Consider the following 26132-nt stretch of genomic DNA (forward strand, 5'->3'; position numbering starts at 1 on the left):
AAAACTTGTCCTTGTGAGCATTTGAAACAAACTGTGCTGGGCACATGTAACGTATGTGTACTCGAGAGCATCTCTTACGGAGGAATTCAGAAAGAGGAGCAAAGGCAGAAAGGCTGGAGAGAAATTGAATGACATGCAATATATCTTTCAAGTCAGTCAGAGGCGAACAAGTAAAGAGCATGAATCACTGTTACATCACTGAACTTTTAAATGACCCAAATACTTAACTCGAAGAGAGTCGAAAAATGTTGGTTGAAGGCTTTCCTTCATCACCAAAGTAGATCTGCTTGGGCTACCCAAGGCAATAATCTCGATCCGAGATAGAGAATTTACTTTTACGTTTGTAGAAAATCAATTTTTATGATGGAAATTAAAAAAAAATGTTTTCATCCCTTGCTGCGTTTTTTTTTTTTTTTTTGCTTTTGTTAAAAAAAAATCCCTTATGAATTGATTCAAACACTTCGTCTCGAGTAGATGATGATAATAATGTGGTCTTCTGTTAGCCTCTTCCAGAGGGCCCATTATTATTACCCTAGTTATACCACTTGCCCATTTATACACCTGGGTCGAGAGGGGCAAGGTGGTTAAACACATCTCGTCTAAGGACGTAGGCAGTTGATTCGAATTCGAGACCTTCCATTTAAAGTCAAGAGTATTATCCACTATGCCACAGTGCCCCAAGTAATTACTCCAAATAAACGAAAGCCATGGCACATCCAGCTCCTGTATAATTAACAACTGAACACCCTTAATTTATGTATTTGGAATATTTGCATTTATGCATGACATTTAGAGTTTAATTATTGCTCATAAGAAATAACTAGAACTGATTGACCACTTGACCAACTTACATGACAGTGTCCGGAACTCCGGAACAAACCCTGAGTTTTCTCCCCGAAGTGGTTAGCGCCTCTTCTAAACGTCGATGTAGTGGAGGGTAAAATCCTGGGCAAACTCTGACGAGTGATGCGGGCGAAGAATTGATAACAAATAGCTGAGCAAGACAGAGGAGATCAGTGAGCGTCAATTGAGCAATAAAATAAATTTAAATGATCCACTTTGGATTCGTCACAGCCGGCTCTGTGCACTGTTGTACAAGAATAGAGATAACCTTCATGAAATGAGCATGAAATTGCTCTATGGCACTGCAGCTCCAGCCGCAATTATTGTCTAAAGAAATTGCTCCACTCTTTATCGTAAGTCTGAAAGAATACTTGGAACAGTTGAACCTTGTCTCTCTCGTTTTTCACTCTCGTTTGTCTACGATGTATTTCCAGAGTTCGACATTCTCGAGAAAATTGGTGCCAGATTCATCAGTTTCGCGGCACTGTAAATGTTCTGAATGACTCCTGCTCGCGGCAATTGTTTTCAATCTCCACCTCCCGGGGGCGCAATAATAGCGGCTGATCATCCAGAGGTGTTGTTAAACACCCTATCAGTGAAGAGGCTAAGATCACGAGACTGCGGAGCGATTTGAAGCGACAGTCGAGAAAGTCTACACCAGTCAGCAAGGCACACATTGCCCGGAGCAAGGGATGGTTTGCACTATCGCTTCCTTGACAGCAGAAAGAGGAGTAAGTAACTTGATAAAAAGTCGGGGAAAAGAGACGCACTTTTCCCGTCAGTTGACCAACGGGCCGACTGATCTTGTTGAGACATGAAGTTGACTCCACTGTTGGCGCATCTTTCACTTTCGATCGGATGTGATTGGTATGTGATGTTACACATTTGTGAATCGGCACACTTGCACGGCTGGATTTTATAGAGCGCCTTTCAGGATATTTTGGGTCTCTTGTCGTCTATTAATAGTCCCGATATATTCACGCATCTATCTCATTACCGCCATAATTACGCAACACCAGTTAATGGTCCTCATAGGCGTTACCAATGACCTTCTACAACACTCAGCCGAGTCAGTGCGACTAATTTACATGGAAATTATTTGCCATTCTGCTACTGACAGTTCTGCCAATTATCCAAAAACCCGGTAGGGAAGACCATCTAGTGACGTCACCCACATATCTTCCCGCCTCACAAATTATCGATTAGGGATACAACATTCGTATTGATGGGCCTGGCCGGTGTCGATACCGGAAATGTCAGGGTTCAAATCGGGGCGTCCGGTGGAGCTATCGATGGAGACTGTGTCTCGTCGTACGGCAGGCGGTCGGAACCAAGATTTGTCAGGATTCCGGAGACTGGGCCATCAAAGGAGCGCAGAAACGAGATTGATGAAAATCGAAAAATAATAGTCTGGTCGTGTTTCACTGTCGCAATACTGTCTGGCATAATTTAAAACTAAGTAGAATTACCTACACAGATTCAAAGTGTCCGAGACACGAAAATGAATATTCCCAGACTGGACATGAGGTGTAACATGCCATTTGTGGTGATGTCGCCAGTCTTGGCAGATAGTTGCAGATAGGTTTTTTTTTTTTAAATCAACTGCTCGAAATCAAATTGGAGCAGCTATCTCATTCAAATTGAATAAAAGGACATGTCGACGTTATTTCTCTGTTCACGTATAGTATATCAAATGATAATTTGTCCTAAATTGACACTAGACACCCAGACAATTAAAGAAGACAAACGAAATACAGAAGGAAATAAGAAACCGTCACGTTAAAACGACTTCTCAAATTCAAAGAGAGAGAGATAGGAGAGAAGGACAGAGGAAATGCAAATAAAAGCCGATAGTTCTGCCAAACTTGAACCACGACAAATCCATTAAAGGAAAAGATCCGTCTTACATGTAATTGCAAACAATATCCGCATCACTAAAAACTTTGTCAATATGGTGACCGGAAGAGTGAGAGATTTCGCATTGTCATCACTACTCATCAATTGCTTGGGAGTATCATAGGAAGTGGGATGACATCCCCCTCGATTAAAAACAGTAGGGATAAAATTCCCTTATTTAGCTACCTTAAGGACGTTTCTAATTGCATGTGTTGGTCCTCATCACATCACAGTTAAAGTGCAGTAAAAAAAAAATGACAACGAGAGAGCATGAAAATGCCTTCTAATGATAACGCAGGAAATGACCCTGGTCTAACCGGTAGAAATACTTCCGGATGCGCCCATCTTTCTGTGAGAGGTTTTCATGATCGGAAGTGCAGATCGCATCGTTCCTTTTAGTTATCCCTTTCAGCTCGCGCCGGCAGCAGCAAAATTATGACAGTTCCGCTTAAGATTGCCTTCCGCTCGAACATTATCCAAATTTAATTGGAGTGCATCAGAAAATTGAGCGCCATGGCGGGGAATAACTTCCCGCCCTAAACAGGTTCGACTGGGGTGTCGTCTGCGAGCTGTCTGCGACGACGGCTCCTCTTGTAACCCTGAAGCGTCATTTTCGCCAATGGCTTAAAGAAGAGAAGGAAGTATAGCGGTCCTTCGTTTCATAAGATTGTAAAATTCAAAAGAAACAAATCATGAAGATGACAATTTGGGGTCTAGAAGATCTTCAATGGCATTGTAGGACGAAATGAAATTTTACAGTACATCATTTTACTTTTGTTTAGTAATGCATATTCGCGTCTATCACTAGCTGCCACGAGACAAACAAGCCTATAATTGATCAGGCGAAGGATCAATGAAGGTACAACATCCAGTGTTCAACTGGTGAAGCTATCAACGCCGGTTACATTCAGCTCGAGTTTTCCAAGGCCTCTATCATCAAATGCTCACATTCCTCGATGGATGTTTTTTGTCAGTTCCGTCACATAGCAAAACGCGGACCGCCGTGTGATGCAGGAGCACAACAGACGGTCGTGCACTAATCCACACACTCCCATTGACTGGTCGAACGGTCTCGTTGACTACAATGACGTCATAATTCCATGTGGTGGTCGAAGATAACGTTAACTATATACAATGCGCTCGAGTTTTTGTTTTGATTCGCGCCGTCCGCGTTAGATCGAAACATAGCGGTCTCCAATTGGACAGAAATTCTTGAATGGTGATGTAAGGAGTGTCGCTTTGCAGATTACAGGAGTGACCAGGACGACTGGATAAAATTGGTAAGTGTAAGAATAAACAACATGCATGCATTTCTTTGCGTTAAAAAAAAATATTTCTGATTTCAATTTATGGACCACCTGCCCCAATTTCCTCCTTTCAATAAGGCAGAGTAGGAGACCTGCTCATGGATTTGTGTTTGGTAATGATATCGTTTTATTTGGAACACGGTGCATTGAAATAGCAGTGTTGCAATGTGGTTTATCTGGACTCCAGAACCTGCACAGGCAGTATAGACACATCAGCTACATCGATATCAATGGTCTTCTCGAAGCCCGTTTTAGTTCTTTACAAAGGTCTAATCAATATTGATTGCTCTCGCTGTGAATCGACCGGATTCAACGGCTGCTACTTATACTCTGATTAAAATTAAAGAGATCAATGAAATACCTCTATTCTGATCACGCCTATCTGCGCGGAACGGATTTTTGGTCCATTTGTCTTTTATCCTTATTGCTTGGAGGACACACACACGCATCATCACTTCCTTTTTTTTTCTTAAATCTTATTTTATGTCCAGCAAAACTATTAAAAAAAAATCATATGGTGACTAATCTATGATAATTATGGCAGGCGTTTCTTGTCAAGATCTGCACATGATGATGATATTTAAACACACACGCACAAAAATAGATATCTCAAACGAGTAATCTTTGCACAAAAAAAAAAGAACCACTTTCACAAAGGAAATGAATGAAATTACAATTTTACATGAAATGATATACAAGAAAGGCAACAGGGCAGCAAGTGTGTGGGTTTATTCGCCTTCTGAAAACAAACGATCTACTATGTCAAGTGTCATTTTCACCACTGCTAATACTATCACTACTTCACATAGTAATGAGAGTGGTATTAAAAAACCTATCAAGACAATAATGATAAGAATATGCTGCAAAACAGAACAGAAACAAGAAAAACGAGGGAGTTGAGGATGACAAAGGTAATAACGAGCAAAACGTAAAAATGAAATAGCGTTATAGATCTGCGGGATACATGTCAGTTATTTACCAAAAACAAACAAGAAAACAAACAAACACACACACACACACAACACGCAAACCAAATCATAATCCAGTAACGCACTCTACAACATAAAAGGGGACTATAGGGCGGTAATATATATGCAATGAGAAAAAAAGAAGTGTTAAAATGAAATCAACTCCCAATGGCTTCTTTGAAAGCTGAATAATCCACTTCCAATGAAATCCGAGCATTCTTATTGCATAATAAAATAATGTAATGTTTAACAGCAATATCGGGTTATGCGGCTTTGGAGTACTCAAGAAAGATACTGCACAGATTGATTTTTTTTCAAGAAAACGTATGGAGAGGCTTTGCTACATTTGAAAGTAAGTCTTTCGTATCCATAATCATTATAATTCGAGTACATATTGTGGTTTTCGCCAATTAGAATGGTCGTCCGTCCACTTAGGGGCTAACTATATGAGTAGCCATTTCTTTGCCACACCGTAATTGACTTCAATCAATTTGGAACACGCGAACGTGTTTGTCTACATCATCCACTGGGTATACTCTCTACCCCTTTCTACACACAACACACACTCACACACACCCGCATACACACACACACACACACACATAAAACTCACACGCGCATCTCCCTTTCTTTTTTTCTCTGCCCGTCTCTCCCACACAAACATTATATACTGATTACATATACACACATGTAAAGAGTACACACACGCACAGACACATAATCCCGCATGTACACACAAACGGATGCATTCGCATCGGACATATTTCAATATTTTTACGTCACGCATTGATTATGTAATGTCCCCCAATCGATGGCATCAGTACATACCCTTTAATGGTTTGCGGGAGGTACGTTACGTTGCGGCTATTCAAATGAGGATTAGGCCTGTACGTTGGTATACCAGTGTAAATGCTACACGAAAACACGACGCCTGATGTCATTTCGGCACGAAAAGAGAAGAATTAAAAGCAAACAAAACGAAACCGAAGAGAAATATCTGAACCTTGTTCCATATGATTGATTGTGCAGTCAATGTGGTATATCATCACGTAGTATGATATTTTGGTAAACCAACCGCAATTCGACAAACTACGCAAGCTTTTTGAAGGTCATCATTTCTACCGCACGCTAACGTAGATGTGGACATGTGGGATAACATTAGATGAGAATGAAATCCATTGCTTCGTTCCATCAACAAGAACAAATTGCTTACTAAAGTACCAAGAAATGGTCTTTTGTCCAGTTGCATTAGTATGAATGTAGCTCGTAGCTCTCCGAGAAATTGTCTATATGGCAAGGAATTTACGGTCTTTTCATGTTTTATGATGTTAAAAGTTTGCATATCAACATTTGAAATTGTTCTTCTCGAGCTTTAGATAAAAATCAAACTAAGATATGAATACATTGTATCAACAACAAAAATACGATGCAATTAGTTTACAAAGATATTCCCTTCCAACATGTTCATATGCTGTTCTACATTTCAAGTGGGTCATTTTCACTTCACTTCATTTGTGCAATACAACATTTTTGTCAGAATACGTTTTCATCAAGTAATTTCCTACTGAAAAAAAGAACATTTTCAACAATTATCATTTAAGTTGAAATAATGACGAATCGGCGTGTTTAGTAAATTCATCACGGAAATGTTTTTATAGTAAACTTCTTAAATCCAATTATCATCCAGTGGCAATGGTAGGAAAGAGAAAATGATCCACACACAAACGCACATACACAAACACAAACACACATGCAATGCAAGCAGACACCAACATCCACATACGCACGTACACTCAGTGACGATATTAATGGCGTTCCTTTGCAACAGACTCCGAGCTCTTATGTCAAACATAACACAATAATATCAAACGTAAGATAAAATATCACCTTCTTCTAAACTGCACGGTACATTAATAGATATTGAATTCTACAAATTAAATGTTGAAAACAAATAGACCCTTCTCATGCGCAATAATTTGGACTAGACTAGACAGATGCAGATTTTCTGATTGGCGGAGGACAACTTATTAAAGGACAAGTTCACCTTCATAGACATGTGGGTTGAGTGAATGCAGCAATTTTAGTAGAACACATCAGTGAGAGTTTGAGCAAAATCGGACAATCCGTTAAAAAGTTATGAATTTTTGAAGATTCTGCTCAGTCACGACTGGATGAAAAGACTACTATAGCTTGTGATGTCACATGAGTACAACGATATAAAGAAAGAATAAAGAAAATTCAGCATATTTCCATTTTTCTCGCATCACAAAAGAACACATGACTTCTCTCTTTCAGAAGGCTGGGGGAATAATATTACCCTTAACATACGTCAGCAGCAAGTCGAAGAAATGTGTACTTTATTCAAAAAGTAAAGTTTTGTGAAATTCTCTTTTTATTTTCCTTATATAGTTGTACGCATGTGACATCATACACTGTAGTAGTCTTCTCTTCCAGCAGTGACTGCGCAGATGCTTAAAATATTCGTAACTTTTGAATGGATTGTCCAATTTTCCTCAAAGTGTCACTGATGTGTTCTACTAATATTGCTGCATTCTCTCAATCCTTATGTATATGAAGGTGGACTTGTCCTTTAAAGTCACTGGACGCGGCTTTAAGTCGCGGCTTAAAGTCTTACCACTTGCTGGACTACGTGGTATTGGAGGACTGAGTTGGAGGCTACAACGAAAGAATGAAATAGTTCTGATGGGTATGTACACAATTTGTTATATACCACGGGTATCTTTGAATAATTTTGTTTCGGGATACTCCTCGAAACTCTTCAAAGTGAACTGACGCCAAGAGAGGCAGACGGATGAACATTTTGCTCTTTCTACACTTGTTCTAAAAGACATTACACCACTATTGGTGGTATGAGGGAAAAGAGAAGACAAAGAAGACAAAGAAGAAGAAAGGAAGAAGAAGGAGGGGAAAAGTTCGTGAACTCCGTGACCCGCTCGGCACATTGTAAATGCCCGCACGGTCAAACGCAGAACTGGGGGGAATGTTATGTCTGAAAGCATCGATCAATTTCAATTAGCGAACGTGACAGGTACGTCTATGTACGTGTGTATATATCGCGGCTAATGCGCGATAAAGCCAGCGGCACTGTTCAAAACTGGTCAATGATGGTTTCCCCTTGTTAGAAACACAGCCTTCTGTCCCATGCCGACGACATATTCACTATAGGGTAGCCCATGGAGAGAACACCACGTGGCCAAACTATTAGCCACATTATCCCATTACGGTAAACAGACGGTGACACTAATGAACACTTTGTTTCGACACGTTCGCGTTACGCCTCAGAAATGTGTTCTCCTAATTCAAACATGACTACTCTCTCTCTCTCTTTCGCCAAACGTGGCTCATTACCGTCTGCTAATGGCAGACATTTTGTTCAACACCATGATAACCTGGCCTAGATAAAGAGACGCGAATGACGAGGCACTGAAACGGCTGCCGTCTTCTAGAGACTCCAAATCTTTCTTGGCAGTTCAGTCTGTCGGTTATCATTCGTTTTTAAGAAGGTTCGTCATTCTTGCGGTTCGTAATTCCGAAAATGAAATGACGTTCGTTACTCCGAAGGTTCATTAATCCGAAAATAAAACAAGGTTTGCTATTTCGAAGGTTCGTTAATTCGAAAATTAAAAAAGAAGAAGGTTCGTCATTCTGACGGTTCGTAAATCCGAAAATGAAATGACGTACGTTATTCCTAAGGTTCATTAATCCGAAGGTTCGTTGATTCGAAAATAAAGAAAAAAGTCTCGTTATTCCGAAGGATTATTCTTCCAAAAACGAAATAAGGTTCGAAATTCCGAAGGTTCTTTAGTATACGCACCTCCCCCCCCCCCCTCATTTTCGGATCGACGAAACCTATTTCATTTTTAGATTAACTAATATACAGGTATATGGAATTAATATGTTTCGAAATTACGAACCTGCGGAATAACGAACCTTAATCTACTAGCGGGATAACGAACCTTATTTCATTTTCGGGATAACGAACATCACCAGCACTGTTTTCGTCAAAACGTTTACAACAACCAATCAACTTAATTCGCTATATGTTTTAACCATCGCCAGTTATTCAAGAACTAATCTCACAGCCATGAGACACGTTAATATGGATGTATGTTAAAGGTGTATCATGATATCTCTAAGCTGGAGTGTCTCGTCTTAAAGACCTTTGCTGCTTACCACCTGTGGCAATTCCATCCATATCGCGTTATACAAATTCGACTGCAAACACATGTCGGTCTGTTTAACCCTGTCATTTTTAGACAGTGGTGCTGTGACTGTTTAACTCCTTTCAAGCGTCAGTGAAGACAAAATGGGTCAACACGAATCAGTTTTACGGTGCTATATGTGATAGAAGCCACCAAACAGACAAAACAGCAGCAATCACAGGAGAATTATCTGACGCGCTCCAACATTGACGGAGCTAGTCCCAGTGCTCTGAAAATGACTGATGACACATTCCGAATGCTATCTTGTCTTAAATAAACAGAAACCAGAGAAAACTCACAAACTGCGAAAACAAGGCGAACTGGAAGCGGAGGTGCTAGCGCACCATGTGGCTACCTGCTAGTTGCGGCCCGTACTTCCAACCCTCCTCAAACCGGCTAACGTTCCGGGTGACTGCTACTCTCTGACCCAATTTCTGCCTAGATGACAAGACTGCAGCTACCGTTGAAGTTCGTGACACTTGGGGATACAATTATGTCGATCACTTTGAACTCTTGCCTTCGTGCATTTTTTCCTATCCCCAGTCCCTGCAACCCTATACATCTGCTCCTAATTTGTACAGAAATCATAATTTTTGCTCTGCTATGTCAAACACAAACACAACCGTCCTTGTTCATGTTGTTAATACGTTTTTGCCATTTTCCTGCTATAAAGAAAGGTGACGGAAAAACCACAACAAACAAACAAGCATACAACGTTGATTGACAGCATTCATATCAAGAGAAGAGCTGAGATATGATACAAATTTGAAAGAAAGCACAACCACAACTCACTACTAAATAATATATAACATAGAAAGAATGCAGAAACCTGTAACATAATCCTATGTCCCCAAAAGATGGGTGTATTCGTCTATGTATGTCTTTTCTTTCTGTAGAATACTATCATACTTTGATATAATTATGTACGTAAAGTGTGTGTCTGTGTGTCTGTTTGGGTGTTTCTGATGGTGGTGGTGGTGGTGGGGGGGGGGTATGTTACGTCGCAGCGGACAGTAGAGTGGTCGAGCTGCTTGCGACACGATTGCACGTCAAACGTCGGTACGGAACCTCTTCACCACGAGGACAAGCGGTGGAAGAATGGATGGGAGACAACTTGAACTCGGGGGAAAGGAACAGGTGCAAGAGGAGAGAGAGAGGGAGCCAAAAAGACAAGTGGGCTCCGAGTTGCCTGCTACAAACAACATCCTCACGCTTCAGGCGAAAAGACGCGAGGGAGAGGAGGACAAAACTTGCACACGACGTTTGTGTGTGTATGTGTGCGAGTGTGTGTGTGTGTGTGTGTGTGTGTGTGTGTGTGTGTGTGTGTGATCAGATCTTATTGGCATGTAATCGGAGAAATGGAAATGTTTCCTTCTGTATGTGAGACATACGAGGAAACAGTGGATGAGTTTGGGTGTAGTATCTAAACACAAGCAGGCGCACACGCGCATTGTCGTTTAGTGTGGTTATTCTTCCCTCCCCAGGGCTCCAAAATGTCAAGACGATAGTTGACGCGAATTGTAGCTCATGAAGTATGCTCATTCTACGAAGAAAAAAAAGAAATAGCAATTCCGGCAAAATGAAGAAAAATCAAAATGGGGTAAAATCAATTCCTATGGCTAGCTGAGAATCAATGGGAAAAGTTTAACAACGTTATTATATCATCGGAACAGTTAAGTTGTTGTAAGAAGGCACAAAAGTCAAACGCAAGGAAAAACAACAGGGACGAAAAAAGGAGTGTGAACTAGATACCTTTCGCTTTAATAATCATGAAGTCAGAAAGCATGTGACAGTCAAACAGAAATAGCAATTAAAATTACAGTCTTCACAATGTGCTACCGCAAGACTAAGAAAGGCCACATTGTCAACACCATTGACCAGAAAGGAGCAGTGTCGACATCAGGAAGATTTCGACACAACTAAACGGTAAGGCGCTTCCTCGCTTTCATTTATTTGTGTTACCATGGTAACATGGTCACATAACAGTTGTTGTTAGTGACACAAGGTAGGCCTACATATTTCTACTATCTAGAATGTACCGGATCATTTTTCTCTCGAGTTAACGCCTCGTCGCTGTCACCAGAAGTGGCAAAGTCGAAAGTGGAATGTCGGGTGACGAAAAATATCTTAATCCATTGTCATTCATCATCTTTAGAGGAGGCAACCACTGGTGATCATCCACTTCGGATGTCCTCCCCCTTTCGTGGATCTGAGGTGACAACTTGACCATCGCCGCGACGCCTCGACGTGTGAGCCTGTGCTTTAAGGGGATTAAGGATCTGTAGTGGGGGCAGAGAATAATATCTCCACGCGTCCGGCATGCATCCGGTTGCCATGGAAATGACACCTGTGGTATCCGTTTCTCGTTTTCTATTCTCCCGCACCTTCTCCGATTTTTGGAGGGTTTTTTTTTTCTCTCTCTTCTTCAAATATTCTAAACGATACATTTGACTTTCTTCTTCATAATGCCCTGCATAACTGACCTTTCGACCCCTTTGCGACTGAATTCTGCTATCTTGTTAAGATGGATGGACTACAACCCGTGTTGTTGGCATTTGTTTTGGTAGAACATTTCGTCATAACGCGTCTAAAACTGATGGAACGCATATCGAAATTGACCACAGAATGCAGCTACACAGTGGAATGAAACGATTATTAAGGTGGTTGGTGAGCGAGTTCTCCCCTATCTCAATTCCGAAAGACGTTCTTTTACGAGATAACAAGACCATGATCGAACCATCGCGTTGTCCTTAATCCTCTGCAGCTGCTCCGGATTAAGCTCCGTCCACTATCCAGAAGAATGCAATAATAAAGTAACAATATTCCACTTTATCCTGTTCGATTTCCATCAAATGAAATCCTCTCTACTCGGCATGTAGAAATGAACGATACGTTTAAAAAGATATCAGAATTTTGTTTTCGTTATTTTGTATTTTTTGTAATTTCTTTCATTTTCAGATTGAGTGTCCTGAGTGTGTACTTGACACACTGATGCTCGCTCACCCATTTATTCAATAACATGCCACTGCGATTGAACAAAATAAAGACAATTATAATGTAGCAAATGGTATCACGTGTCCATTGCCAGGCCTGTACAAGTTTGTATTAGGTACATGAGTATGCACGTAAATACCTTGTTTTTCTATGCACGCATTTTTTTTTTTTGCGTGAGCATGTGTGTGCGTGTGTTTGCGCGTGTGTGTGTGGGTGCGTGGTTTCGTGAGTGGGTGTCTGTGTGTGTGAGTGTGTGTGCGCGCAGATGGGTCAGTGTTTGGAACTCATCAAAAAAGCAACGTTAATTCCGGTTGTAGTCAGCCATTGGTTTAATTATGAAATAGGTTTTAATGCCCCTATTCTCGCCGTGGTATTCGTCATTGCCATGCCCAATTCATACCTCATAATAAATATTATGATATCAGACTTGGTATCTCGTGACCATCCCACTTGCACTCTTTGATTTGTCAAAGGCAGTGATTGATGTGACTTTCCATTCCATCGTCAACAGCGTGTACACCATATCCTCACAACGGGGACGTGGATATACCGTTTACACCGAATATATAAGAGCGCTATCGGCGAGCGAACATTAAACAGTGGTGGCAATATCATACACGTCCTTCCAATGTCTAAAAAAGAAGAAGAAGAAGAAGACTTGAAAAGACCTTGGTATCACAAATTCATTTATCAAATCCATATTCATATTTCAAACTGCCCACGCGCAGTGCTTGTTCTTATGAAGGCGTCCATTTAAATTTGACATTCATCACCCTGAGGGCGAACTCGCCTTCAAATAGATGAAAGGACCTACTTCGGTGGGTAAACGTTAAAATAACACCAAATTTCCATGGTGGGAAATGCCTGATGAATTAACCGTCATTTTTAAAATATTGCGAGCCTTTGTTTTGTCTTTTTCTCCTCATTTCCTTTTTTCCCTTCAGAATGAGAGCTACTCCTGTGCAATAAACAGTTGTGAAATAAATGCATCAATAACCTGCGTTGGAAAGTTAGATCTTTGTATCCAGTGGAAAAGACGCTGTAAAAATATCAACTATAATATCAAAGTGTTTTGCCGGAGCTCTCATGAATCCAATTTTGGATTGCACGAAACGCTCTGAGACGGGACTTCAACTTCAAGCGTGAAACGCATCCTTTCTCAAACCCGAAGTCAACCTCAACATCCGTCGCCATGGCAACATGACCGATGCGTTTCTGCAGTGAGATGGATGAATACGCCCAGCGTGATGTTAAAAAGGACACAAGCGGAGTAACGCCGGAACAGTCTTTTACCTGGTCAATCTCGGCATGGCCACTCTTATCATTTGGGTGTGAATGGGCTCTTACTTAGCACGGTTGGAAAATGCGATTTATCTTTATTTATCCCACTCCACTCTGCATCGACCGCACGTTGATCCGTGATCACGCCACACGGACGGCGGACAGTAGCGGAGAGTTTCCAAACGTCTGAGAACGCTGCATGTATAATTAAGAGGAATTTTTACCATGAAAACAGGCCGAGGACAATATCACCGCCTGAAATCCTCTAAAGTTCAAGCGCAGTTCATCGTATTATTCTGGATATATTTTACTTGCTAATGACGATGCACGTGCGGTTTTGCTTAACCATGACCACAATTACCATGAATATCAGGTTCAGAGAGAGCTACAAGGTATGTTTCCCTTTTGAGTCTTCGATATATTTCAAGAAAGTAAAGGAGAAATCGAAGATAGATGGAAAAAAGCTGGAGAGAAAGACCCGATACAAAACACAAAATATAAGCGAATATACTGCACGATTTATCTCATTGTACAAAAAAAAACTATCACGTTGATGTGCGCGGTGAGTGCGCAAACCTATAGTTGAAAAGGTTGATTATTGTGACATCACATATTCCTCACGAGTTTCTTTTTTTTTTATCTCAAGCTTTCATGTCATCTAATCCTAACAAATCTATAAAATCATTCTTATCGCCACTTCTACTCGTATATTGGACTCGGGAAGTTCCTTGAATTATGATTTTTCTCAGTCATCTCAGGGGTGCTCGAGTTTTCCCTTTTGACAGTCCTTGTTTTCTTGTTGTCCTATTTATCCTCGTTGTTTTATCACTTAGTTTTCTTTAATTCCACTATTTGATACTGTGAGACAACCTCAACCATAGTAAGCCTTATATTTCCTTCAGAATATGCATCGTTATTCACAGACATCTACGACGCAGCCTCTATCTTTTTTCTTTTTTTTTCAAAGAACGTTCTCATATCTTTCCTTGCTCCACATTACTAACAGGACGCCATCCTCCTCCAGTAAATCCTGGTTTCGATACGTGTTATACAACCTAAACGTAGCCCTAATCTTTCTATCAAATACAGATAATTCTCGATCACCGTGTAATTTTGGTAACTCTCTCTCTCTCTCTCAAAAAGAAAAGAAGACATAGAGACAGTTTTGATTGATACGAATTATCCGAAGTGTCTCGACAAGCAACTCGTTGTGGGGCCTAACATAGATCAGAAACACACCCTTCCCTCCATTATCTCCCTCCCCACTCTATTTCTTTTTCTCTCTGTCTCCCCATCTCTATCTCTCCTCTCTCTCTCTCTCTATCTATCTATCTCTCCTCTCTCTCTCTCTATCTATCTATCTATCTATCTCTCCTCTCTCTCTCTCTATCTATCTATCTCTCCTCTCTCTCTCTATCTATCTCTCCTCTCTATCTATCTATCTATCTATCTATCTATCTATCTCTCCTCTCTATCTATCTATCTATATATCTATCTCTCCTCTCTCTCTCTCTCTCTCTCTCTCTCTCTCTCTCTCTCTCTCTATCTCTCTGTCTGTATTTCTCTCTCCATGTCTTCCACGGTTTGGATCATATCGCAGGTGGAAGTTTGACTAAATTGAGGGCAATTTTGCGCCGTGAGTGAGAATGCCACGATAATAGCAGGAGGGAGTGACACAGTCGATACCTTCCCCACCCACAGCCTCAAACATCGCAAAACGATACGACCTGTGGAATTCATCCCTGGCATGTTGCTACAACAAAAAAAATGCATTTTTTTGGTCGCCTAAACCAATGATTCTTATCAAACTTCGTCGAAGTCATATATTAGATAATGATAAGCCAACGTCCTACATGTACATGCATGCGTGAGTGAATTCCTGCAAAGAAAGAAACAAATGGAACACCACATCATCATCAACACAATAAAACAGATTCTAGGCAAGGTATAGCCCAGCTCGGCATATATTGTTCTACTACACTATCTAATATTGTGTATACAAAAAAAAAAAACCCCGAATAGAATTCGTCAGCAGTTGTTATGAAGGTCAGGGGTTAATGATATCTGAAGTACTGACGAACAAAAAGGTAGACATTTACCTCGCAAAAGGACGCGTATTTAAAGTGCCATTCACATCGTTACGACGGCACCGAATGTGGAAAAAAAGCTGAATTGAACTGCTATGGTGGTAAAAGAGAACACCTTATATTGGATGGAAACGTCTCCGAGTTCAATTAGGTTACAATAGGCAAGATCACCGAATGAGAATATGGGTATATAGTATTGTTGTCGTGTAATCACAATGACGTTTTGAGAAACTAAAATCGCTAAAGAGCAGCATAAGATCTTCCTCAGTATATACTATACGTGTACATGTGTGAGTATGTGTGTGTGAAATGAAAAATAGCATCTCCATCAAAGAAGGCAAAAAGAATAAACACGGAAATTGTGGATTTCCTCACATATCCCATTCTTGTTGCTACTCCGCTTTTCAACAAATTTTTAACAGTTTTGATGCGACTCTCGAAGTCAAAGAGTCGATGAAGTTTCTCCTTCTAACAGTTTACCTGTGGTTTCCAATAATAATTGAAAGGAACACCTTCCAAAACCTCAGTTGACTTCGCTGCTGCCAGGAGTTCTTTCGTCAATAATTTGATTACTCAAAAATTTTGCGGTGTTGTTGATCCTGCTTGATAAAAATGTGACAAAGTAATACGCCTCTTTCTCGACGTGACGTGTGAGAAGTTCAATTTTCACCTTTGCAACCTGTGACACTGTCATTCCATGATCTGATTTCTTTACTATTACTATGATAATGATTTCTTTTTTTCCCATCTTTTTTTCCCTTTTCGGTCGACCAAAAACGTCAGGAGGCCACGTATCGACACGTTCTCTTGCTAGAACCAAGCTTCCCGTTGCCATGGTAACACACATTCCACATGGTATTACATTCTCCGAGATAGATAAACGGTAATCTATTGTTCATTACCCTGTTTATGTTTCCAGTTTCTACTCCTCCCCCCCCCCTGCTATCTGCCAAATGTGCGCAAATTATTTCAATGATCTGTACAATACATTTGTAAAAATTTTTGTTGTGTTTTGCTTTACGTGTATAATTCATATAGTACATATTAGTACGTGTGTGTATGTATGTATGTATTTCAATATGGCACCGTGTGAGGTAACGGATAAGATTGTCGCTAGATCCATTCTTCATTGACCCCCGTGACCCATACCTGTGCCCAAGCCATTGCATTTAAATCTCCATCTTTCCCATTTCCTCTGCAAGTAATGTTGCTCAACGTTGACGTTCCATGAATCTCTTTTTACTCCTTCTTTTGAAAGATTGCCTCCACCTGCGCCATTATGATATTTACCGCCGTTGCATGAATAAATGATGAATGATCAGAGCGTATTTCTACGGGCGACACGAGACACGATATGTTAGAAAAAGGCGTCGCACTTGTGGAATGACCAGAGAGGTGGGAAGAGACCCCTTTCTGCTCATGTGCAAATGCGAATTCCGAATGCTGAAAGATGAAAGCTTTTACTCACGCTAAACATCCACAATATTTTGAAGTGTAATCCCGCATCTTATTCAAGTTGGCTTCGATTAATTGGGTATAAACGGACGAACAGAATGGTGCAACTTAATTACACACACACACACACACACACACACACACACACACACACACACATATATATATATATATATATATATATGTATATATATATTATATGTGAATAAATGTGAATCTTTCAAATTACACGTCTGATTTCCATAAAACCTCAAACAGTTTTCACTTTTTTTCATTTATTTTATCTCCTAAAGCTAAATTGAGCATGGTATGGAATTGCGTTCAAAGGAAACTTGTATAGCTTTTATTTGAGTTATTGAAAGTACGTACAAAAGAGAAAAGGGTCGTTGATAACTTATCTATACTTAGTTTCACTTTTAACTGTTGTCTTCCGTGTGCAAGGCATGTTAAAACGCAGCGCTGACAGCTTTTCCAAAGGCGCAGGTATATCCGTGACCTTCTAGTTAAAGTGCAGCTGGGCAGGGTGAGCGACCGTTTGTTTTTGCGAAACGCAGAACCTATCGCGGCAATAATGAGGCCAGTAAATCACTCAGTGAATGCGTTAAAGGCTCTATATAGTCCAAAATTGAAGGGCGGCGTTGGTTAATATGGAGGATGCACCGACAGATATAAAAAATGCGCTAATTTGCGATTGCCGACTGGTTCGTGAAATTGACTTCGGGTCTTCTCTTTCAAGGGATTCGATTATCGAGTAGCATTAGGTGTAAGCCTGAACCACATCTCTTTTGCACTTTGATTCGCTTGATCTGATTACAACATGTTTTAGGCCTATACAGTTCACAAAGTAAAGTGCTAGAGATCAATTACATAATTCCTAGATGTCATTTTAAGCAATAGATAGATAGATATATAAATCAATACAATGATTATATTCATATGCAAAATTATGAAGTAAAGGACAAGAAAGCAGCATGTCTTTCTTCAACTTCAGCTATGTTTTATTTTGTTGTTGTTGTTGTTGTTTTGTAACAGTATGCTCCTCTCGACTGTTACAGTTCGCCGTAGAAAAATCATGGTATCTATTAAAAAAAAAAGAGCAAGGCATTTCGACACAGCTATATGCCACGAGAAGTAAAGACTGCATTTATCAGACATCAAATTGACCATATTGCTTTCCACACCAATATAGACGGCATTTCACGCGCGAACTAAATGCCATCTCCTTTAATTGTCTATTTGAACTTTCTGCAGACAGTCCGGAGCGCGCCAAAAAAAAAAGTGTAAATCAATATTCACGTCTGCCCTCTTCGGCGCTTCATATTTTACATTGTGAGTGGTCAAAGTAGCGAGGGCTTATTAAATCTGGGCGGGGGAAATTGTGTGTGCGGGGGGAAAAAGAGAAAATAATACATAAAAGCGCCAAGCATAAAGCGACATACGAATTGAAGATGGGATGAATCGATTTACGAGTGGGGACGGTAGGAGACAGGGAAATACCGGTATGACATATAAAATGGACAAAATGCAATAAAGCAGTACTTGAAGCACGGATAGATAAAAGTTGCGCCCAGATCAAATTGCTTGCATGGACACTTATGTAAATGTATTATGTTCCATATATGAATCATAATCGAAAGGGAACAAATGACAATAAGTAAAAAGCACCGACGGGACAGTGATCGCTCCTTCCGTTTTAACGATGTTCAGGAGAATAAAGGAAAAACATTTTCTTGAATTTGAACTATGCTCTCGTTTGAAGAGCAGACAAGATGGAAAAAAGGCATTTTAAAAAAATCCGAAAGAGCTTTCATGACTTTCGAAGTACACGATCATTTCCACTGGGGAAAGGAAGAGGGTGAGTGTGATATCAACGCAAACAACAAGGAGTTGTGTAAACGAGGAAAAGTAGAACAACCTTCTCATCAGACTGGAGTGGTCAAACAAGCGAGGGAAAAACCGCCAAAGCTCTGCGCTGTCTCTTTCCTCAAAGGCCAGACATACCGTCGGTGTTGTCTGTGCAGGTTCGCCGGTAAAGGAACGGAAGAAGAAGGAGAAGAAGGAAAAAAGCCAACAACGACAAAAGCCAGTCGTGATTCCTACAGATTCAAGTAATCCCCATGAAAGCAAATACGTTCAGTATGCTTTGGACAACGGCACGCGGGGAGATTTAAGGGCTTTTTACACTTGTGTTTGATAACCCCGGACTTTCTCTGACCCAGGACTATCGTTAGTCCCGTACCAATTTTTTCAGCTTTTTACACTGGCCAATTAGTCCCGTACTATCTCTTGTCCGGGGCTAAGGAGAAAACTGACCTTTTTACACTCGTATTTCTTAGCCCCGGACTTTCCAAACCACATGAATATTCATAATTACGCTGTGTACTGTACACGTACACGCACGCACCGGCAGCACTTGATTGCCTCGTTTCTGATTGGTCAGTGAGGGTCGGACTTCGTCTCCGTCGCTTAGCCCAGGATTATTTTTTCGTTCTGTTTACACTCACTTGCTTGGCACCGCAATTGCGGTGCTAGCACCGCAATTGCGGTGCTAACCCCTGCTATTTTGCAGGGCCAGATAGTACCGTACTATCGGTGGGGCTAGCCCACTTTGGCAAAAACGAGTGTAAACAGAAAGTGGGCTAAGGATAGTCCCGTACCAACGGTGGGGCTAAGGCCCCCCCTTAGCCCCACCGATAGTCCGGGGCTAAGCAAAAATTTACAAGTGTAAAAAGCCCTTTAGACATCCAAGTGCAGAGACCTCTCGCGCCCAAGCCGGCCTGGTATGCATGCATACTGCACACTTGGCCGGCATTGCGTACGGTCACCGCATATTTTGTTTATTCCTGTTTATTCCCAATCTCTCTCAGATGATCAAAGGTGCAGTCTACGGGCTTGTTCTCTGCGTCCAGTCTACTTCGACAAAACCTTGACGTTTGTGCCGACTCGAAGGTTCCATAGTACATAGTGCTTAACATTTCAATACTAAATGTCTCATTGGAATTACACATTAATAAAAAAAAAAACCTGTTGTACTGATATACACCATTTTGATTTTATGTGTTAAGATTTGATGCAATAGTTACAATGATCTTAGGTCATACATAATTACTGTGACATGAAGAAATGCAGAAAGAAGAATACGGAAGTATTGACAACGACATATCCATACAAGATACGGAGAATACTAGTAAAGTACACTGTGTTTAAATGCCAGTTTGTGTGTCTGTACGTGTGTGCCTGTGTATGAACGTGTATGACATCATTTCTAAATTTTCTTTTCCCTCTATCACACTTCCATTCATTATTCCCAATGTCAATTAATCAGTATGACCGGAGAGTTACCCGAGTCGTTGGGATCAAGATGGGGGGAAAATGTCACCTTACGGGCGAGTGGTCATTGAACAGCTCGAAAGCCATTGCCCTTGAATTTCGAGAGAGATCGAGATAGAGAGGGGGAGTGGAAGAGGTTTTTTGGCGGCATACGAACTGCATTATTTGCATGAAGAATTATTCTATTAAGCCGCTGATGAGCAAAATGAGCGTATTACTCACCAGAAATAGCGCCAGAGAGAGCCAATGCACTACAATGACCATCGTACCTCTCTCGCTCGATTCTCTCCTCCGTGGTCAAAGGTTCATATCGTTATTCACTGCTAGAGGTTGAAATTCTGTACTCAGAGCAAATGTGCGTTCGTTTTTCATAAATATCTAATCACATTTTGATCACTACATCCTAAAGAATACTTCTCGCTCATTGATACTTCATGACTATTTGAACCACTGTATGCTTGCCTACATATTGAAGGTATGTGCTTCTTCCTCCCCCCTTTCACCATTAAACTAGAATGCTTCGCAGCATTACATGTGAAGTTCACGATGGATGAGGGAAAGGTCCAAGAGGTATGAGGATAATTTTTCGGGCCCCTGGATAATTGCTACACGCGCCAAATAGTAATATTTCACTCAGCAAGGCAGTACCGTGATGACACAATATAGTACGTGCGACGCAGGCATGCAGCATTTATTTTGATTTTAGACCATATGGCAGCTTGGAGTGTAAACACCAGGCTCTACACTCCTTAATACATCAATTGTCGTGACATGATAAATATCAGGGCTGTATTTGAAAGCACACCAGGGAAGTACATTGGCATTTCCACGTTTCACAATCACGAGTATAGTACGGAAGACAGGTTGATATCAAGGACACTCCGATTAAAATGGGCGCGAAAGTTTGCCACAATGTACAACGCTTACAGCACGATTCATAAATGTTACTTGATATTCCTAAATAAAACAAAAAATGAAATATAGTACAGACATTGCAATTTGATATTTTGCTTAACTTCAGCATTATTAATGAGGATTATGCTTATATCAACATAATATATCCGTGTTGGGAGATTAGCGAATACGATACCATGTGATAGCACTGACGATACAGCCGAGAAGATGCATCCAGGCTGGTTTAGAATTTCCATAATGCTTCTTTATATGAACACCAATTTCCAATGGTCATCATCATTTCGTATGTGGTATGCATGCATCGTATATTCTGTGAAAAAAAAGTCATTATGTTAGTTCCGCTATCATTTCTTCCCTGTTTTAAATCAAATCAATTATACATTTCAGCCACTGTATCATGTTTTCACGTATAATAAAGTACCTACCCTTGTACACAAACCCGACATTGGCTCGAGGAGAAGTTTCGCAAATTTGGTTAATCCAGATCAGGCCTTGACATGTATAAAGCTTTCAGCAGAGTCAGAAAACGTTTTCAGGAAGAACAATATTTCTCAGGACCTTAATGCGTTCGCAGCATCGCCGCGTTCGACCCCGTTGGTAATTCAAGCTACTTGCCCGTAGTTGAGTCGGTAAACAGGCCTCACGAAGATCACAACTCTAACAGTGGTATCGTCTCGTGAGATGCTCGTCTCAAGTGTCACGTGCTTAGGATGCGTCTCGGAGAGTTGAAAGCTTGATGCCGTGAAAGCCTGACGCGAGAGAACTCCCGTGGATGGCGGAGATCGACTCCTCGGAGACAATATGAGCGGTAAACATGTACTCTTGTCTGATGAGAACTCTTCAAGCCAAGACTTGGGGAGCCAGAGTCTTCCATAAAATAGAGGGATCGACCTGCCGGCAACACCAACACTGAGTGCCAGAAGAAAAGTCTATCTGACAACACGTGGTCGGCTGTGCAAAGGTTAATCTGGCTGGTCCATACTGGTTCTTGCTGTGCACGATCGATGAGGAGAAATCTTTAACATCATTACATTATCCCGCCAGTATGAACTCGTGAGCGAGCGCAGAATTACATTTTGGGCCTGAGAATTATGTGTCCGTTGAGTGGTCAAAGTAAGGAGGTAAAAAAGTGTTTCCTCCTCCCTGGTCAGAGTCATGTGACTCTGTGTGTGTGTGTGTGTGTGTGTGTGTGTGTGTATGTGTGTGTGTGTGTGTGTGTGTGTGTGTGTGTGTGTGTGTGTATGTGTGTGTGTGTGTGTGTGTGTGTGTGTGTGTGTGTGTGTGCTGATGATGATGTTACTGATGGGAGAGGAAAGTTATAAATCTCTGCTCAATTAACCATCAAATGTCCATCGCATTTGGGAAGAGAACTCGGGATGACGTCACGTTCTCATAATTCGCTGCTCTGCTGGGTCAGGTAATTGTTTTAAAATGGGGCAGAATTTCACTTTTTGAGGAGACCAAAAAAAAAAAAAAATGTCACAGGAATATTAAGCAATCGCATGCAATCGATGCAATGTAGGCGCTAAGCACCCACTGTTGAGCCTTCGGAAGCCGAATGTGAGAGAAAAAAAAAATCTCCAACCCCGGAAAGATGGATACCTTTTGAAAACAAAAAACAAGTCCATTACGGCGTTTAGGAACAATAAGAGCATACCCCCGAAAATAAACAGCCAGCCCCTGCGGGCTGATTATCCCCATTGTCTGACTCCACAATGGTCCAATCATGTAGTGAATGATTGAGTTATTCTCTAGCAACTCACACCGAGATTATTTCAAATTACGGACTCCCAACATGATGTTGATGATGCATAGATACTCTCTTGATATTACTACGGCGTATTTCTGTACATAAAATCATTCAAAGCTACATCTCTTCAAGCCGCGTGAAAACTCGCTCCTTTGATAGAAGCTTACAGATAATAATGAAATTGATATGTACGAGGTGCAATTTGTTAGTCCTTTCTTCACATCAGCTGTAGGGAAACTCCAATATTACATACAGAGATGTGTCATTCCAGCGCGGTCTAGTTTTTTTTTCATTTCCTAATTATTCACCCGAACATAATGGAATTATCTCCCAAGCCCGATGATCTCCTCAGAATGATAGCATACGGCGAGCGAACTGGTGTTCTTACCACTGGAACACATGAAGATACCCGCCGCCTGAGCTCACGAAATCCCAGAGTGGATGAGCGCGACTAGGCCTGTTATTGTCAGGTTGGCAAGATTTAATTGGGTCACGTACAAACATCGGTTAATCATAATCATCATAAAAGTTCGAAAGAATGGCTCCTTTCTCCCGATGGAGAACAGAGGAGACAGCTTTGAAAAAAAAAAAGTTCGTATAAATCAGTGCGGTAGACTTAATCTATAATTTACAAATGTCAGGAAGAATTGCGTGGGATGTGTGAAAGTTCCGGCGGATCACCTTCCAATCGTGCTGGATCGATATCGGCAAGAGAAGCGTACGCGGCTGTCTGTGGTCCATTGAAGACGTGGCTGCGCCCTTGTTTGTTATAGCATTGTTGCGAGGGCTACGAGCTGAGGGGGGGGTGGGGGGGGGGGTGGGGGGGGGGGGGAGTGGAGGAGCCAGGGCTAAAGGGATGTGTCTCCACATAACTGTTCGTTATCTCATCTATCCCTGATTTGAATGAGAAAGAGGAGTAGGAAGACCTTTTCTCTATCTTTTTTTTTCACTCTTTCTGGCGCCCAACTAACGCTGCCTGGGACGTAAAAATAATATGTTTTACAAAAGGTCAGGTTTCACCAAGATGATGACGAGAATTACATTCCAAACTGGTTCCTATGTCCTTCTGCATCGCTCCTTTCTTTGTTTGCATACCCTTTTCCAATGTTATACCTATACATAACTTCCATATATGCGTATACTATGCATGACACACACACACACACACACACACACACGCTTCATATACGTGTATGTGTGTGCGTCTCTCTGTGTGTAGAAAGATACAGATAAAGAACTACATAGGTTGATAGATAGATGGATAGATAGATGTATATTTCGTTGGGTATATTATCATCCTTCACATTTTTTTTTTTTTGCTCCTTGCAGATTCTATAATGTCTTTTTGAATACACGATATGCAAATCTTTTGGAAGTTATCAATTGATCTATTAAGGCCTTTACATTACTAAATGTCAAACGCCTTTGACGATGCATTGCAGATACCGACTTAATTTCAACCGTTTCGAGCCTTTTTTCCTCTTCAAAAACGATCGATTTTATTATAAGCTTAAACAAAATGTGTCCGGTCGATTTTAATATTGCTGAGAATACATTCAATCAAAACTTGCGGTGCCCTCTAATTAACATCCGCCTTTTGTGATTTTGTTCACCTATTATACAACAAATTGGCGGGCTTTTTTTCCTTATTTGCCATCCGACTCGCATATTTCCAACAGCGGTCCGATGGCTTGTGTCTAAGGAAATAATCAAATCAATCTCTATTAGCAGCAACAACACAGTCAGGATAATTATATTTCCGGATTTTTTTTTCTTTGGAGCTGTGCGAGCGTCGAATTGACATGGGTCAATACTCCAGTTCGATTTTGCCGCCCTGTAAAATTTTAAAATTCAGCTATGTTTTGATTCGAAAGAAGAAGGCACGATATGCGACGGTTGTCCAACACTTGATAAATCGACTTCAAAATTTTGATGACACTAAAATAGTTGATATAGGTCTACCAGGCATTTGCATGATCTTAAAATAGAAGGGATTAGCTCTAGCAGATTTTGGATTTGTAATATTTGTATTAGATTCGTTCTGATGTAGCCGTACCAATGTACTGTCGTGAACTATAATCCCATTACATCGAATTCTAAGTGACACAATATCATCCTGACATTGAATTAAATGGACCTAACGAACTTAAATCCAATGCGACCAATAACAATGATACCTAGTCCTGAACGAAATGAAACTTCCGGAATTATCAAGGTGATGGCTACACGGTACCCCGGAAAAATAATAATACCCAATGATAAACTTGTCTCACTGAACTCGATTAAAGGACAGGGAAATATGTGAGGAAGGGAATTTACCTCAATAGTGAAAATTGGACCTCAACTTCAGCTGGAAATGCCATAATATAAGATAACGGACAGACAAACCAAGTTGTCCCTTGACCCACATGTCTTGCTGCGAAACAAGCCTTGGTGTCTCCTTATCGTTCCGACAGTCTAATATATCACATAGCTGCGGAATCATTTAAAGACCTAGCTCATCCCAGGAGATTCCTTCAGTGGGACTCTCTTAGTCACGTAGCGAATATATGAAATATAATTTTAATGATATATTGACATCAAGTCAATGACAATTACTCACAGATTACATGATTAAGAAAATGACGGAGGTGTAACCAATATCTGTTATTTCTCCATATCCCTCATTTTCTCCCATTAGCCTGACAATAAAAGGATCAAAATAGGGAACTAAAGAGAACCACTGTGAAAACGAAGGCGAAAAGATGTCATATATATCATAGTTCATATATCATAATATTTATATCATAGTATATCATTTCTTGGAATGCAACATTTTGCGGATGTTAAAAAAAATCGTCACTGTTTCTGGTCCAAATGTCTTCTAATGAGTCATTTATTCTGCTTCTGATATCATCTCCTATTGTTTTGACCTTTCAATTTCAAAATTTAAAATTGAATTTGTAAGCACTTTACCCCATTTGGAAATGTCAGGGAAAGCTTTGCAAGTTTCAAATTTTGTGTCGTACTTTCCATTATCATGGCAAGCATATTCGTTTTGAAAGCATAATAACTGCGGGTTTGATTTCATTGTATTTCATTCC

General features: G+C 40.7%; 1 protein-coding gene across 1 annotated transcript in view; it reads right to left on the reverse strand.

Moving 5' to 3' along the window:
- The window catches only part of LOC139709576 (protein NDNF-like), a 37823-nt gene extending 16033 nt beyond the window's left edge, over positions 1-21790 (reverse strand). The window contains exon 1 of the mRNA XM_071621533.1: positions 21725-21790. The gene's annotated coding sequence lies outside the window, so the exon portion shown is untranslated. The remainder of the gene's footprint in view (positions 1-21724) is intronic.
- Positions 21791-26132: the final 4342 nt, after the last annotated feature.

This window comes from Diadema antillarum, unplaced genomic scaffold (genome assembly GCF_040938485.1).
Source record: "Diadema antillarum isolate AM-2024a unplaced genomic scaffold, OU_Dant_1.0 seq00001451_RagTag, whole genome shotgun sequence".
Classification (NCBI taxonomy): domain Eukaryota; kingdom Metazoa; phylum Echinodermata; class Echinoidea; order Diadematoida; family Diadematidae; genus Diadema; species Diadema antillarum.